The sequence below is a fragment of the Rhinopithecus bieti genome, unplaced genomic scaffold (assembly GCF_001698545.2).
Source record: "Rhinopithecus bieti isolate Rb0 unplaced genomic scaffold, ASM169854v2 scaffold_73682, whole genome shotgun sequence".
Lineage (NCBI taxonomy): Eukaryota > Metazoa > Chordata > Mammalia > Primates > Cercopithecidae > Rhinopithecus > Rhinopithecus bieti.
Genome location: NW_016829166.1, coordinates 1,418,919 through 1,436,931, shown reverse-complemented (window position 1 = coordinate 1,436,931; position 18,013 = coordinate 1,418,919). Strand labels below are relative to the sequence as shown.

At 45.8% G+C, this 18,013-nt stretch overlaps 1 protein-coding gene across 10 annotated transcripts in view; it reads right to left on the bottom strand.

The window, feature by feature from the left end:
• Window positions 1-18,013, bottom strand: part of PTPRM (protein tyrosine phosphatase receptor type M) — a 797,738-nt gene that overhangs the window by 42,294 nt on the left and 737,431 nt on the right. The window lies entirely within an intron of this gene.

Genomic DNA, 18,013 nt, shown 5'->3' with positions numbered 1-18,013 from the left:
TTTTGAGACGGAGTCTCGCTCTGCCGCCCAGGCTGGAGTGCAGTGGCCAGATCCCAGCTCACTGCAAGCTCCGCCTCCCGGGTTTACGCCATTCTCCTGCCTCAGCCTCCCGAGTAGCTGGGACTACAGGTGCCCACCACCTCGCCTGGCTAATTTTTTGTATTTTTTTTTTTAGTAGAGACAGGGTTTCACCGTGTTAGCCAGGATGGTCTCGATCTCCTGACCTCGTGATCCGCCCGTCTCGGCCTCCCAAAGTGCTGGGATTACAGGCTTGAGCCACCGCGCCCAGCCTGTCAGGAGTTTTTAAGACACTCTTCTTTGTTTTGAAAAAGATATCCAAACAGAGTATCCATACTTCTATTAATAGTTGTGTTGGGACGGCTGAGAAGAGGTTTCATGGATATTGGATAGTGAGAGCAGAAACACTGCCATGAAGCACAGGTACCACAGAGAGCCCAGCCAAGAGCAGCTGCCAGCTTTGTTTCCAAGATAACAGATTTATTGTATCCCCACACCTTTTGGTTTAGAGGTCTCACAGGAATAAAACATTACTCATTTAAATATCCTGAGAACACAGACTGCTCTGGTCTCAGTGTGATGGAGTAAGATGGACATGGATTTTTTTCCTTCTACCTTGTGATGGTGCAGCAAGTGACTTCCACCCCGAGCCTGTTTTCTCATGCATAATATGAGATCATATTGTTAACTTCTTAGGGAGGGTGTGAAGATTAGATGAGATTTTTAAAAGTATACATAAAGTTGCTGATTAAGTACCTGGCTTATCATAGTTTTCCTAGATTCTTCCTTTCAGATTGGCTTTATTTGGAAGGGGGGACCTTCCTTGGGAAACACCCTTGAAGATTATTTCAAAACTGGCAGTCAATCAAGAGCTTCTGGAAGTCTGGATAGTTTGAGTTTGGGAAATAACTTCATATCGTAAGTAAATCTCTCTTTCATGCCTTTACGGTCCTGCCTAAAGTACCCTCACAAGGCTTCTGTTTTCCAATTGCATCTATTAATTAATGTTGTTATTTAATGGGCATACAATACTTATAAGCACAAGGTCACATCTGTATCCACAACGCTGGTTTTCATCAGCTGTAAAGAAACATGCAGCCTGGTCCCCTTGTGGAATTTTAAGTGTTATCCTACAAACCACAGGAGAAATCTGTCTTGTTACTTTCCTCTCTTACCTCATCTTGATGAAAACTTAATCAGAAAGCAGCATCACTCAAACCACAGCCAGACTTTCAGGAGACACGTTATTTCCACTGCTTGTTCCCCATCTTATTCAAGAGGTTCGGCTTGACTTTTAGCTATCCCCCAAATGTAAGTCCTCCAGGTGGCCAGGGGAGGGAGATTTGCCACCAGCAAGGGCAACAAACAGAGTGTCACATACTACTCTACAGATTCTTCTGAAATAAGAACTCCAGGAATCTTTCGAGCAATGACATTATTACAATACATACATATACCGCCAGGTACATCAGAGAGGACATTTCTTAGAATGGTACATGATATACCTGTTGAGAAAAGAAATCCCTATTTTCTGTCATTGTCAGTCTTCACATGTGTCAGGGTCACAGTATAGATCTACGACTTTGTGCCAGTCACAGAACTGTTCTGGCCCCCAGTTTCCTTATGTGCCAAAGACTAGATCACATGCTGGTGAAAACGATTCCAACTCCTAACGCTATCTGATTATGTGCCTGCTGCCATTAACTGTGTGGGGTAAGTATATTATCCTTACTTTACAAACACATAACATAAAGCTGGGAGAGATTAAGAGACAGGAGACCTAAGGGACCAACACTGTGGCTGCAATGAGGGAAATCCTGTGCGTAGCTCAGGGCTGTGGTGTCCAGGCTGTCCTGCCAGTCATTCAGACAGCCCTGAAAGCCCATGACAAGCAGAGCTCGGAATGGGCATTGCTGGGGATGCAGAGAACAAGGAGACATAGTTCTAATAGTCACTGAGAGACAGATGTGTACACAACAAACTCACTCAAGGCAGAATGAGGGGTAGGTTTACTGGTCAGGAGCACATTCCCTAGAGCCACACTGTCTGGGTTCAAAGCCAGGTCCCATTTATTAGCTGTGTGACCTTGGCTTCCTTTTCCCATCTGTAAAATGGGATAAGAGAGTTGTTATGAATATTAACTCAATTCTTTCCTTGTAAAGCACCTAGAACATGCTCAGCACAAGTAAATGTTCATTAAAATTTAAAAAATGAAAACTGCTATTGGCAGTCAGAAGCATGCTAATTCCAAAGAAAGGTATGCAAAGCTTCGTAAGGGAAACTACCTTACAAATGAGACAGAAATATGGAGTGCTGTTTCCATGGGTGGATATGGAAGAGAGGGATATTCTAGACTTGGGGAGCTGGCAGAGGGCAGCTGGAGTGGTCTTGAGGCCCTGGCAGATGGGGGCTGGGAGGGTGCGATCCTCCGACAGCAGCAGGAAGCAGTCACTATTTTGTGACCGGCAGCAGCTGCTTCTGAGGCCCTTCTCGCTGCACTTTGATGCTACACGTTGAAATAAAGGGAATTGTGTTGGGAAGGAAAGTCTGTATTCAGCAGGAGTGGGAGGACACAGGAATGGGTTTTCTGTAGGAGCAGGGTTTGTAAAGGATACCGAGTTCCTTTGTATAGGTGCCTGGAATCACGGCCACCACCGTGGGGCTCTCTGCAGCTGAGCCAGCTGCCCTGCTGGGATGGGCTGCTAAGTGCAAGGTGCGAACGAACTGCGACAAGGGATGTGTGAGTAGGTCGGATATGGCAGAGCTGGGAGCAGTTGGGGCCGGGGATCACCCAGGATGATGATGTGTCAGGCAACCCCTCGCCAGCGGCTTGCTTAGATCCTCCACACTGCCTGAGAAGAGGGCAGCAGCTTCAGGACGGGGGTGGCAGGATAACAGGCACAGGTCAGGGTTCCTGGAGCTGGTAAGCTCAGGCACTGGGTCTCCTGTGTCTCCCAAGTTGCCAAGATGTGACCTCTCTGACTTAGCCAAGACCTGGGAAAGTTCTTGAAACACACATTTGCACATGATATTCTTTTCTTCTAGATAGAAGGATAACATTTTAAGAACCTCGGATAAAGTTTTTATAGCCTCTCTTAGAAATGAACATTTAATGATGACACAGTGTGCTGTAACAGAAAGAAGCCTGGCAGGCAGGCAGGAGGGCTTGGGGCTAATCCCAGCTGTGTTCCAATCTAGCCCTGTGGTCCTGTGCAAGTCACTGAACGTTCTGGTACTCAGTTTCCTTACTGGCAAAAGAGGAAACAAGACCATATGATTATTACAGGTATTCTGAGTCTTACAGTTATCTGATTATGTGATTCTAGAATGTGGTTCTTTGGAAGCCTTAGGAGTCAGGAACGTGGGTTCCAGAGTTCAAATCCTGGGTCCCACATTAACTAGCTGTATGAATTTGGACCAATTTATTAATGTCTTTAAGTTTATTATATGGAGAATAGGATAACAATCATGTCTATTTCTTAATCACTCTGATGAGCTAAAAACTCACCACACTGTCTTAAGTTACTTACATAAGAAATGTCCAGTAACTGTTAGTGGTGGTCACCATGACCCCGGCACTTCTGCTATCAAGAAGGGAACAGCACTCAGTATAGAGCTCCAGGTGCTTCATTTATTGTGACACAGAATGCTTTATGGTCTGTATCAGTATTAGGAAGACAAGCTTTAATTTCAGAGGCATGAATCAGGGCTCAATGCCTCTGAGACAGTCTGAAGTACCTACCTGTCCCAGCTCATCTATGAGGAAATAAAGGGCTCTAGGGGTGAAGGAAGGAAGAAAGGAAGAGGAATTTACAAAAGACATGGGTCAATCTGAGTCTCAACACCCTCACCCTCTTCCTTAGGTTATCACAAGGAGCTGCTAAACAGATCAAAAGGCACTGAAGGATGGAGTGACAGGACACATGACCTGCCCGAGCCTTGCCTGCACATCACGTAAGCAGTCCTAAGGATGTGAAGTATAATGATGCTGCCAGTGGAATAGATTGAAGCCCCTACACATACACTGTTGGGTTCAGATTCTCTACCCTACAACATCAGAAAAGAATCTATTTTTGGTGAGATAACAAATGTGCTATGTTACTCTAGAATAAAGAGATCTGTTTACTTACAATTTTAAGTGATAAGCGTTCTGCTTCTATTTTATAGTAGACATTCTAAAGCTAAAAGATGGAAATCCAAACAGTGTCGGGTGTTGAAACATCTACTTCCAGCTTCCTTTCATATCCCCTTCTGCAGGCAGTCTTCCCCACTGTTCATCCCTGGTCTCCTGCAGTGCATCTGTTTCAGCCTGTGCTTCTTTATACAAAGTCCTAGCAAGTAATCCAGTGCAATACCTGGCGGCTAACTCACCTCTGCTTCCTCAGCTAGTATTGGCCAAGGTGAGCAGTCCACTTCTGGAACTCAGCAGTACCCCCACAACTTTCAATTCATGTTACCCAAATGCATGTTCCTTGTCCTGAGCTCTACAAACCTGTAATTCAGGCATAGGGAAGCAACTGACACACTACCTTCCTGTCGGGTACGAAGGGGGATTTTGCATGGATTTCACCGCAGAGGTGTGTCCAGACCTGTTCCCCCTTCTCGCTGCTAGAAACCTGGTCCCAGAGACAGGGAGTGGTAGCTTATGCATAAGTTGCTATCTTTCTCTGGTCTTAGACATATGGCAGGCATTTTCAGTGAAAAAATTCCGAGGCAGTGAATTCTGGTTGTCTGTAGCCTACTGAATTTTATTCCTCTTTATTTATTTTCTTAGTTCATGAAACTAAAGTAGAGACACTGATGTCTTTGCCAATTTGTTAATCTGAATGCAATTGTGTAAAGACTCTATCTAAAACCAGTTACTGGACTATTCTGTTTCTTTGGTCCTGTCCTCCTGGAAGAGGCCCCAGTGGTTACTCATGTATTTATATGGCCAGACAACCCTAACCCTTCAGGGGAAGGCAGAGAAAGGGCTCCGATTAAAGGATTAGATTTGGAAAGTAGAGAAAAGAGAAAAGAATTCTGCCTTCAAGAAAGGACCTCATTTACTGCTTTTCAGCAAATGGTTCAAGAATAGGATATACCTGCTGTGCGCAAAACGGGAGAAAAACCGACTTTCAAGGGCTCATGTGAGCAGAACAAGGAAGGAGGGCTATTGCAGCTCCGAGACCATCCCATATTGCTTCCAATGATCGTGCCAGGAAACTCCAGCTGTGCACACCCGAGCAGGTAGGAGTGTGCTGGAGTCACGCTGTAAAAGCGCTCGGGCTGTGATGCATCGGTCCCAGGTGCACCTGTCCGCCTGCTACACAGGCAGGCTCCCCACCCTTTGAAGCGCTTTTCAGATATAAAGGCAGGTGACCACCTGTATGTACCCCAAAGACCGTGGCAGACAAAGTTAGAGGTGACAGAATGACACAACAGAGGCCCCAAACCCAGGCCAGTAAAATAGCAAAGAGACAAGAAGTCCAGGCACAGGGGCACATGAGCGTTTTCCAGGGTCGTCTAATTGTGGGAAAGCAGCAAGAGTGTCTATTGAAGGCAAGCGACAGGGCTCCGCAACGGTGACCATGGAGGCTGGCACCCAGACACAGGCGTCTCTGCAGGCTCAGCTAGAGAATGTTAAAGAGCTGATCTGCACGCAGCTCGCAGTTACCTGGGGGAGCCGGGAGAGCGTGCTCAGAGCAGCACTTGTTATTCAGACCTGCAAATTTGCTTTGGTCCTGTAATATCCTGCCACTGTGGCAGCATGAGAGATGGCTGACACAAAAGTGTCAGATGACTTATAGCACATAAAGAGTTGTCTCTGAAGCCTGATTTGTATTTCATCGATATTTGAGTAAAAATGACTTTTGCTTTTTTTTTCTTTTTAAAGGGACATAATGGATTAGGCTGAATTACCAAGTATTTAATACAAAAGGATTAATTGGGTAGGCTAAATGTAGATACATTGCTGTCATTTCAAACAAGTGTAGTGACTTTCACTGACATCCTTAGTGAATATATTATACATACTTGTATGGCTTCAGATTCAAGACTCTTCTTCCAATGTAGAAGAAATCAACAGAAGGAGGGCAGTATACAGAAATTCACCTCATATGAACTCAGTTATTTTGCACCAGCTTACATGTTCCTCTGGAATTCTTCTTCCATCTCTCCCAAAACAGTCACTGATACTTCCTCTGTGTCCAGTCTTTCGGGGTTTGGCTCACAGAAGCCTGTGGTCTGGCAGGGAGGGCAACATGGGAGCTGAAGGTGTATTGTTCCTTCTTGTGTACAACCTTATGCAATACCTCTGTAATTGGGCTGTATATGTCTTGAAAGATCCTCTCTTTTATTCTCTGGCTTTTGCCTAAAGCAGGCTGAGAGGTCTCCTGACACCTGCACAGTCACTGGCTGCACACATACCAGGGAGCAGAACCAGCAAGAGAGAGGAACAGACTCCAAGGGGTTAAGGTTTCTAATCCCGGCAACAGCAGAGACACAGGAGGTGTGAGAAACAGATAGGAGGATGATCCTGTCTTCCCCACAGAAAATTCATCCATTCCTGGTGACAACTCACCGGAATTCAGAACAAGAGGGACCATGGTCTGCACTCAGGACAAACAGTGGCTTGCTGCTCCCAACAAAGCAAAGAACATTTCCGAAATGGAGATAGGGATGTGTGTGTGTGCGTGTCCATGTGTATGTGTATGCGTATGTGTGTGTGTCCATGTGTATGTGTATGCATGTGTGTGCGCGTGTCCATGTGTATGTGTATGCATGTGTGTGCGCGCGTCCATGTGTATGTGTATGTGTGTGTGCGCGCATCCATGTGTATGTGTGTGCGCGCGTCCATGTGTATGTGTATGTGTGCGCGCGCGTCCATGTGTATGTGTACGCATGTGTGCGCGCGCGTCCATGTGTATGTGTACGCATGTGTGCGCGCGCGTCCATGTGTATGTGTACGCGTGTGCGCGCGCGTCCATGTGTATGTGTACGCGTGTGCGCGCGCGTCCGTGTATGTGTACGCGTGTGCGCGCGCGTCCATGTGTATGTGTACGCGTGTGCGCGCGCGTCCATGTGTATGTGTACGCGTGTGTGCGCGCGTCCATGTGTATGTGTATGCGTGTGCGCGCGTGTCCATGTGTGTCTATGCGTGTGTGTGTCCATGTGTATGTCTATGCGTGTGTGTGCGTGTCCATGTGTATGTGTATGCGTGTGTGTGCGTGTCCATGTGTATGTGTATGCGTGTGTGTGCGTGTGACATGTGCATACATTTGGGAAGAACCTCTGATCAGATATGGGGAACGTGAAAACTGTAAAAGAGATCTAGTCTGGCTACTCATGCAGGCCAATGTGTGTGTGTGTGTGGGGGGGCATAGCTAGCCTTAAATAAAAATGTGTGTGTGTAAATATGTTGTGTATATATTTATTTGCAGGAATACTATCACAATCAAGTTTACAGAAGTTGGGGTTGGCATATGATATGAAGTTTTATATAAGAAACCTCATGAAGTTATAAAATGCAGAACTTAGTATTTAATTTAAAATACTGACTAAGCCTTCAATAAGATTGGAGAAAAAAGTTATATGGTTTTCTACTTGCTTTAGTCTCCTTGCTTTAGAGAGTATGTGTTTTCTTTTAGTCTCATATTTTTCAAAATCATTACCCAATTTGTAGTCAATTAAGTGTTTCCTGGTTAAATGAAGTTGTTTTATAATTATATATGTTTTTGCATCTCCTTTATATCACAGTTTACCTTTCATTAAATGGATTTGCTGCCCAAATTGAATCGATGGATGTGAAACGATGGTTCGCTATCGATTAAACACTTGGAGTAAAATAGCCCTTTCTGTGCATACGGAGACCTTCCAGAGGTAACAGTCACACTTGCGATTATACAGAACGCAAAGGGGCATGTGTAGGCATCTTCAGTCAATCACCGTGAGAGTCCTCCAAAGAAGCCACATTCTCTCCAAGGACTCCCTCCCTACTGCAGGCAGCTGATCACTGGGTAAAAGCTCGGAAATGTGCTAGCCGGGTGCGACTGATTGTGCCAGCTGATAAATCAGGGGGATTACTATAAGTACTTTTGAGAACTTCTGAAAATAATCTATTTCTTCAAAAATCTTAGTTTACCGTAGTCAGATTATTTTCAAAAGAAGGTCTATAAATTAGAGAAGTGACTGAATCTCTTTTATGGTCTGCGTAAGTTAAAATACAGATGGATCACTGACAGAATTCGTTTCACTGGTACCTAATCACATGGCAACATTCCGTTCCAGATCCTCTACACAATTCGTGCGAAACAGCGCAGAGGACACGGGAGCGGAGGGCTCTCTCCTAAGGGAGTGACAGTCCTCATGTTTTTGTCCTGAATCAGTCCCCTCTAACAATCCACACTCAATCATTTTCTGCTGTTGGTGGTATTCAGAGCATGCAGGAAGCATCAAGGGCTCTGGAAACATGTGGATTAAACCGGATCTGGACTGCAGATGCTTTTGTTATTCAAATGGATCCCTTCACCAAAATGTAAACAGCAGGCCGGGCGCAGTGGCTCACGCCTGTAATCCCAGCACTTTGGGAGGCCAAGGTGGGCGGATCATGAGGTCAGGAGATGGAGACCATCCTGGCTAACACCGTGAAACCCTGTCTCTACTTAAAATACAAAAAAATTAGCCGGGCGTGGTGGCGGGCACCTGTAGTCCCAGCTACTTGGGAGGCTGAGGCAGGAGAAAGGCGTGAACCCAGCAGGCAGAGCTTGCAGTGAGCCGAGATTGCGCCACTGCACTCCAGCCTGGCAGCCCGGGCGACAGAGCGAGACTCCATCTGTCTTGAAAAAAACAAAACAAAATGTAAACAACAAACAGGAAAATATCCTTCATATAAATACGGAATTTTAGAGTTCATATGGATAATTCCCTTCATTCCACGGTTGCAAAAAGTGAGGCGTGGGTAAGAATGGGTTGGTTTTCAGTTCATCTAGAAATGCTCACAACACCCTCTCCTCCTTGGAGTCACATTCCCCTACCACTAGTACCTGGAGGATTGGGCGGTTGGCTGTCCTGGAATTCCACCTACCTACATCCTGTAGCTGCCAACTGGAGTCTCACTTATATCTGCCCATCCTTACCTTCTCCCCAGAGAAGAGATCACTTCCATTCCAGGCAAACCCCTTTACCTGTGTCCTTGATGCATCCCTAAAATAGCTACTTCCCTTTTCCTCCAGCTTCTCAGCCCATGGCCTTGCTCCTTACTACACGGGGAAAACCAGTGTTACCAGGAGAGGGCGCCATCCTGAGTGTATTTCTGTTTGGTTCAATTTATGTAAGTGTGTCCACGCCTGTCTCTGCTCTGCAGGCTCAGAGGAAAAGATGTCATCCCTTGTAAGGCTGCATGGAAGACCTGTGCTCAGGTCCCTTCCCTCCTGGCTCCCTGGCAAACAGTCCGTCCACTTCTCAAGATGTCCAGTCTCTCCCTCTCTTCTGATTCTTTTCCTTAACACATAACTACTGTCAAGGGTCTTTCACCTGGTAAATATCCTTTGATCAGAAAGGCTCCTCTGTTTACACCTGCACTCCTCTCTTTTCCCTGCAGAGCTAAGCTTCTGACAAGTCTACACTCAGTCTGTGCATCCTCATTTCCTACTCCTACCCTGCAGGCTGGCTTGAGTGCCTGCCATTTGTAATGAACGCATCATTTGGTCTGTCAACATCCATTTCATCCATTCATCCTTCCTAATGGATCCTTGACTTCCTTTTGGGGAATTACTTCTTCCCTATGGGGTGGCTTGTCAATTAGAGGCCCTGGACAGCGAGGGATAAGCACATGAACCAACCTTTGGGAGTTGGAGGTTCTATCCCTGTTATTAGAATCCTGAGCACAGTGACAAAGAGACCAGAGAGCTCACTGTCTTATAGCATCAGCGCCTTGACTAGACTGTGGCTGTGAGACCCCCCTGGCTCACTAGCCCTCTGGAGCTGTTACCTTCTTTCCTGTTTTTTGCAAGCCTTACTCTTCACATCAACGTTTTGAGCTTCTGATCGTCTTTTCCCTTTTCCTGGCTAATTTTTCTGAAATTAGCCAGAGTTGATTTCTGTTGCATGCTATCAAAGAACTCTGATAGGCCATCACTCTGAAAACACTCAGGCAAAAGGTTGCCAGTAACCTTTTCCTTCTTAAGTCAGATGGTTATTGTTCTGCCTTTGGATGACCCACTCTGTCTCTGCAGCATCTCCAGTGTGGCCCTTTCCCCTTGTCACTTCCGCACCCAAATCCTTTGGGGCTATTGTTCATGAGCTGAAGCCCAATTCCTGATGTGGTATATCCATGACAAGGGCCTCAGTTCTCCCTATAATCCCCATCCCCCATCTCCCCTGGTTCACACTGAATCCCTGCAGCTTCCCTTCAGGGTCCTGTGGTTGCCTCTGTCTGGAACACCTTCCCTCCCTCCTTTGCCAACTAATTTCCATTTGCTCTCCCACCTCCTGCACTCAGCACCAGGCACCCCTTGCTCTGAGAAGCATTTACTGACAAATCCCTCCAACCTCAACTCCACGGCTAGATGAGGTGTCTCTTTCATGAACTTCCACAGCACGCTGTGAAACCTTTATCATGGAATTTCATCCCTTTGCTTGATGCCCCCTCCCTGTGTACAGGGACTCGCTTAATTTATCTTAGCATCGCCGGCTTTCTGTGACTCCACATTGAGTGGTGTGAATGCAGTGTATGCCTGTGAACTGAAGGCATCCCCTTCTATCTTGTCTGTGATTTTCCTCTGTCACTTTTCTCCTTTATTTTCTTGTACCTTTAGTTTGAGATTGCAATTACATCTTCTTTTCAGACTCCCAGTTACTCTTATGTCTACTCTATCACTAAACACACACACACTCCCAACCATTATAATCACGGTCTAGACCCTGTTCCTTTCTAGGTGCTGCTTCATCTCTCTCCTGTGACTCGCTGCTCCAAGAACAAGCTACAGTTGCGTCTTTGCTGCACACTTAGCCACTGTTGTACTGCTGCTGGATTCCTGGTTCTATCACCCCATGGGAACTTGGTACATACCAAAGACCTCTCCAGTGCTAATGGGGGGCACTGTGGAATGGGGGAGAGAGCATGGCTTTGGAACTGGACAGACCAAAGTTTCATTTCTAGCTCTATGCCCTTGGCCAAATTATTTAACCACACCAAGCCTTACTTACTTAATTTGAAAATAGGAATCTTTAAATGTGCTCAGAGGGTAGCTGTGATATGAGCAATAGGGCTTGTGAAACATTTAGCAGGTTGCCTGACTCAGTACATTCTTTCTCTCTGCCTTGCTCTCTGATTCCTGTTTACCTGGCCTTTCTGTAGCTCGTGACCTGGTCACTATCCCCTTCCTGTTGAAATGCTGTATTCTCTTCGTTCTCATGATCCGGGTCTCTCTGTTCATGCCTTATTCCTCCTGCTTTCCTTTTCCAGACTCCATCCCAGCTGTTCTTCCCGAATGCCCACAGACACAGATATTCTCCAGTGATCTGTTGTGAGTCCTCCTCTTTTCTCTGTCCACTTTCTCCCAAGAACGCTGTTCTGTTACAGTGGTTATCACTTTGCATTATACTTTTTTTTAGACGGAGTCTCGCTCTGTCACCCAGGCTGGAGTGCAATGGTGTGATCTAGGCTCACTGCAACCTCTGCCTCCCAGGTTCAAGCAATTCTCCTACCTCACCCTCCCGAGTAGCTGGAATTATAGGCACCCGCCACCATGCCCAGCTAATTTTTTGTATTTTTAGTAGAGATGGGGTTTCACCATGTTGGCCAGGCTGGCCTCAAACTCCTGACCTCAGGCAATCCACCTGCCCCGGCCTCCCAAAGTGCTGGGATTACAGGCGTGAGCCGCCATGCCTGGCCACATTATACTTTTTGTTTTTTGTTTGCCTTTTTGTCTCATAGTTTGTGCCATGTCTTTTCATCTTGATATGCAAGTGCAGCCCAAAGCCTAACACACAGTAGGTGCTTGTGAATAAAGGGGGACACTAACATTTCATAGTTTGTTTCTGTGTCTTCAGCTCACATCTCTCTCTCTTAAGCTTTCTGGAAAGCACCACATTATTGCTCATTCAGCTTCTTAAACTCAGCATGTCCAAGATGAATCACATTTCCTCTCCTTACAACTACTTTTATTTGGGGGTGTGTGGGGGTGGGGTGGAAAGAGATACCCATTCTTCGTTAATACTCTTTAGAGCAACCCAAGTCACAGTGGTAGAAACCCTGGTTTATTCTCAAGTTCTCCTCTTTCCTTATCAGCACCACCTACCCACCATAACACCCAAACTGTATACTCCTCATAAATTCCCGGCACCTCTGCCCAAATTCAAGCCCACATCATCTTTCACGTAGAGCCTTGCTCTAACCTCCTAACGTGTCTCCATGCTCTTCCACAGCGTTTCCTTAATGCTCACCAAGATTGTTTTTCAATACCAATTAGAACACGTGATTTGCCCCCTCAATGCCTTCCATTAAAGTGAACAAACACACACACACTGCCCACTTTCTACCTCTCCTTCCTTCCTAGAAGCGCATTTCCAACCCTTATCAACAAGCCCACAGTTAGCTTCCCGGCCTCAGAGTTCTTCCCTCAGCAGCTGCATCAGGCAGGCCACTCGCTCTTTCTCCAACATGCCATTTCCTCCCTTTCTGTGCTTTCCCTTCCTTATGCTGCTGAAGTGGTTACTGTCTCACTCCTGCCATTTAAAATGCTTCCTCGGCAGGGACATGGAATCAACCCAGGTGTCCATCAACGGTAGGCTGGATAAAGAAAATGTGGTATATACACACCATAGAATACTACATAGCCATAAAAAATGAAATCGGGCTGGGCGCAGTGGCTCATGCCTATAATCCCAGCACTTTGGGAGGCCGAGGCAGGTGGATCACAAGGTCAGGAGTTCAAGACCAGCCTGGCCAAGATGTTGAAACCCCATCTTCATTAAAAATACAAAAAATTAACCGGGCGTAGTGGTGGGTGCCTGTAATCCCAGCTACTTGGGAGGCTGAGGCAGAGAACTGCTTGAACCCGGGAGGCGGAGGTTGCAGTGAGCCAAGATCGCGCCACTGTACTCCAGCCTGGGTGACAGAGTGAGACTCCATCTCAAAAAAAAAAACAAAAAAACAAAAAAACAAAAAAACATAAAACAAAGAAAGTAAGAAAAAGAATGAAATCATGTCCTTTGGTGCAACATGGGTGCAGCTGGAGGCCATTATGCTAAGTGAATTAACTCAGAAACAAAACCAAATACCCTATGTTCTCACTTGTAAGTGGGAGCTAAATGTTGGATATACATGGCACAAAGATGGGAATAAACATTGGGGAATATAAAAGGGAGGAGAGAGGAAGGAGGGCACGGTTTGAAAAACTACCTACTGGGGACTATGTTCACTGTTTGGCTGATGGGATCATTAGAAACCCTAACCCCAGCACCACTAAATATACCCATTTAACAAACCTGACCATGTGCCCCCTAAATCTAAAATAAAGACAAAATAAAATCCTTCCTCCTACTAAGGTCCAGCTCTTTACCACGTGCTCCGAGACATCCTAGATTCCCACAGGCAGAATGAGTCCCTTCGTTGGTATTATCACACTCTGAACATGTCTCCCAGTTCATTGCTGAACACGGTTCTCAATGACCACAGGTGAGAAGATTCTTTGAGGACAAGTGAATTATAACTATCTTTGGATTCTTAGTGTCATAGATACAGTAAGTACAGCACTAAATGTTGGATTAAATTGTGCTGAGAAGGGATTAACAAGCCTATCTTTGGGCTAATTTGTGAAGATGACAAATTGAGCTCTTTGGCTGAACTTTTTACAGAAGGGAACTGAGGTTTTCAGGCAGAGAAAACCTCCAGCTTCCCCAGGGCAGCCAGGGAACCATCTTTCCTGGAGGAGCTGGTGTCGAGGAGTCTGTAGAAGGCCTTTCTCCTGCTGCTGATAGCTCAGTACTCGTTAGCGCCTCCTTTCTTGGCTGATGTGCTGGGGGTGGTGGCTGGCATGAAGCCTGGCAGTGCCTGGATGGGAACCATCACAGGCTACACTGCCAATTTCCTCTTTGACTCCTAGTTTTGTGCTACAGTTACGACAATTCTAGTTTAGGAATTGCTGGTATTTCCAGCAGAAACAGATAATTCATGACTACAGAATTGAAGGAATTCAAGGAAAGGTGCAAACTCCACCATCTCTGACAACAGAGAGGCCGTCCCTGCGGCCAGATTTAGGGAAAGGGTTGTTGACCAACTGCTTCTACTGGGCCTACCTGGAAGGACCCACAGCCTGGTAGCTGTGCACAGGAATGGCTGAGAAGGTGAGTTTGCAGAAGTGGAAACAGGCACAAAAGATGCTCAATTTATTTTGTAATCCTTACAGTAATCCCATGGCACAGGAGGGTGTGTATTAGTGCATGATTCCCTGTACTTAACAGATGAGGAATCTGGGGCTCAGAGATGTTGTAATGGGCATGGGAAGAGCCAAGGTCTGAACCAAGGCCTTCTGATTCTATGACTTACTATAAATGAGGAAGGGCTACAACTTATACTAAAGGACAGAATATGGCAAGTGACATACAGAGAGGATGCTGATGACGGAGATAAAAGAGCCAGGTGAATAATCAGGTCAGGTTTCCTTCTTAGAAAGGGTGGAGTTTTCAATTAGTATTAAAAGAACGGCCCTGGTTAAGCAGGCAGAGGGAGGAAGGCAAGGAGGTGCTGTCCCTGCACTGTCCCAGACAAAAGCCATTAGTCACATGTGGACATTTCAATTTACATTAATACAAATGAAATAAACCTCAGAAGTCAATCTCTCAGTCACAATAACCACACTGAAAATACTCAGTAGACCCCTGCGACTAGAGGCTCTGCAGGGACTGTGCAGACCTAGAGCGTTCCAAACTGGCAGGGGTTTTCCTGGAGAGCTCCACTGTGCACAGGCCAGATAGCACCAAAGGCACAAGGAATGCAGTGCTGGGTGCGTGTGTGGCAAACAGCAAATACTTTGTCTGCCTGGCATTTCCAACACTTGTAAGAGAACGCTGGGAAGCAAGCTTGAGGGCTGTAGAGTAGAGCCACACTGTGAAGGCACAGAATAGAGGCATCCTGAGGTTTGGGCTTTGTTCTGGATTCGACAGGAATCACTGAAGGATTCGGAACAGATGAGTGGTGTGTCAGGATCTAATGTTTATAAAAATTAATGCGGCACTGACGCACAGAATGCATAGAAGACAGTGTTGTCTAAAAGACCACCAGGATGGCTGGACAGTAGGAGGGAGAGCTTTATTGGGGTTATCAGTTTGCAAGCTGGGAAGAGTCTCTAGCATGGACTGAAGGTGCTCTCTCTTTAGAACAAAGGACAGGTTGGGTTTTATGCCTCACCAGGTCTGTATCACACACACGAGTCATATATATCAGCAGATTTGGGGGAAAAGCTATACATATTTATAAGGGGAGCTGAGCACATGTGCAATAGGTAAACATACATCTCATGTTCACTTTGGGGTGGGATTTTTACTGTGAAAGGGAAATGGCATTTGGCTCTTTACATCAAAAGGTCAGCTACGGGACACAAAGACAGTCTGTGTGCAGCCTCTATGAGCTGCCAAAATGGGCTGGGTCTGCAGCTGCTTATCAGGAAAGAGCGTTTGCAAGGCTGGTCCTCTGTCCAATCAGAGTTGCAGTGGTCTGGGTTGTGACTCAGAGCTATAGCTCCTATTGGTAGGGAGTTTGGCCATAGGAACTTAGAGGATTTGCCATGACAGGCCCTGAACCGTCGACCTGTAGGTAACTCTGTTTCCTTAACCTTTCTGTCTTAGTTGGTAATGGGACATCCATTTTTGTCTCCGAGACCACAACAGCACAAGGTGACCAGTGTGGATGTTGGGATGACCAGTGTGGGTGCTGCTGCCGGGACTGAGAAGAAAGACTGTGAGTTCCCAAGCTGCAGTGGAGGCACCATGAAAACAGGAGGCAGGTGTGCTGTTCACACGGTGTTTTTATGGCTTGACATTGGATTGGGCTGAGTACAAAATGAAGTTTGTTTTCAAACCTGAATGATAAGAAGAGGTATTGGGGACCAGGAGTCTGAAGATGAATGGACAAGCTTAGTTTCTGAGGTGCTTGTTTTGTGCCAGTTGCGGGACACAGAGGTAGAGATGGCCAATGAGCACTTAAATGGCCAGGTGTAACGTGCAGGAGGGAGGTAAGGCTTATGTCAGCTTCATCCCTATGACAGGTGAAAGGATGACAGATCGAGATGAGGAATGTTTGCAGAATGAGCATAAATTATTCAAAGGCTAAGACTGTAAATACACAGGTCACAAAATACCAATCTTAAATACCAGTTTATGAAAAAGGATCTATGAAAGTAACAGTGAGCGCTCAAGACGGAAAACTGTCAGCAATGTCTACAAAAACAATTTCCCTCTTCCCTTTCTTACGAGTTTGATGTCTTGGAACAACTTAAGAGATTTTGTAGTAAAAACAATTGCTAATATTTTTATTCTTATAATTAACCAGTATTTCCATACTTTTTATAAAAGGGCAACCTTGCCTCTCTCTTGCTTCCTCATCGATCCTGGGTCTGGTGGCTGCTGCAGAAAAGAAGATGTTTTTTCTTGGCTGTGAGAGGAGCACCCAGAATCTTAATACACCTTCCTTGTATGTGAATTAGAAAGTTGTTCGTTCTGACGTCTAGTGTTCATTGTAAACTTTTCTTTTCATGACTCTTTCAGTGACAAGTACTGTGAAAGGAATTTCAGGGCAGGCTCCTTGGGTGGAAAATAGCCAAGAATCCACATAGGTGGTTTCTTCCCATCCCCTACTGTGACAGAGGTCCATAACTCTGGTCCCCACTTCTCTCAGCTCGAAAACATTTTATCTTCTGTTATCAGAACTATTCAGAGTGACTCAACAATAATTTTCCTAAATGACTATGAGACCTCATTTGGATTTTTAATAAACAGTCACATTCTAATGAGGTCTTCATAAAACTGACTAAATATGTTTAGAAATCATTAGCTTAAATTACCGGTGCAAACACCTCCTTTGGGAGTCCTGCAGATTTGGTTATAAGACTTCTGGCAGATGGTGTAGCTCAACACCGCAACACAGTTTTTGAATCTCCACACAAACGGTGTAAATGGGAATGCCTGGGAAACAGGCGACTGGATTAAAAAACTAAATGTCCCTCAGGTGGGTTCATTAAAGAGGGAAAATAATCACAACACGTTCCAGCGCCATTTCAATGCCAGGTGTGCAGCCGGCAGCAGGTGCCAGGAAAACCGACAAGGGTCCCCTCCCAGAACACGCGGGCTAAAAGGGGAGGCATGGTGGTGACAAGGAAGTCTTAGATAATGACAGGTTCTGGCAGATGGACCGGGGACCCTGCTGGAGGGAAGTGCAGCATCTGCGTCTTCTGCACCAGGTGCTGCGACAGGAAAGGTCTCCTGGTGGCTCCAGCACCAGCAATTAGGGCCACCTAATGCAGAGTGCTTCAGGGCAAAATGGGGGGAAGCAGGTCCCCAGCTCTGCCTTAATGAATCGGCAGCAAGTCTGAGTAAACAAACACGCATCCGCCTAGCTCATGCTTAATGCATGAAGGACGCACCATGTGTGGTACACATGTTAAGTAGGTAGCTACTGCTCTTAAAAATCATGTCATTTTGATTTCTTGGGTGGTTTCTTGTTGTTTTGAAGCATGGAAAATGGAGGAGCTATCTGTAAACAAAAGGGCAGGATTAACAATGGGAAACAGCCTGGAACAAGGAGAGTGCTTTTCCCACGAGGGAACATGACCTCTTGTCAAAACCCCCAAATCATGCCAGACATTTCAAGGACAGATGCCATAATTTCATTACTAATTGAAGTCAGGCCCATTCAAGGGGTTGATGGCAATGAGGTGGGGCCTCTTCAGAGCTTACCCATGTCCCCACAAACTTGGTAAGGATTTGGAAGAATTTTTTTTTTTTTTTTTTTTTTTTT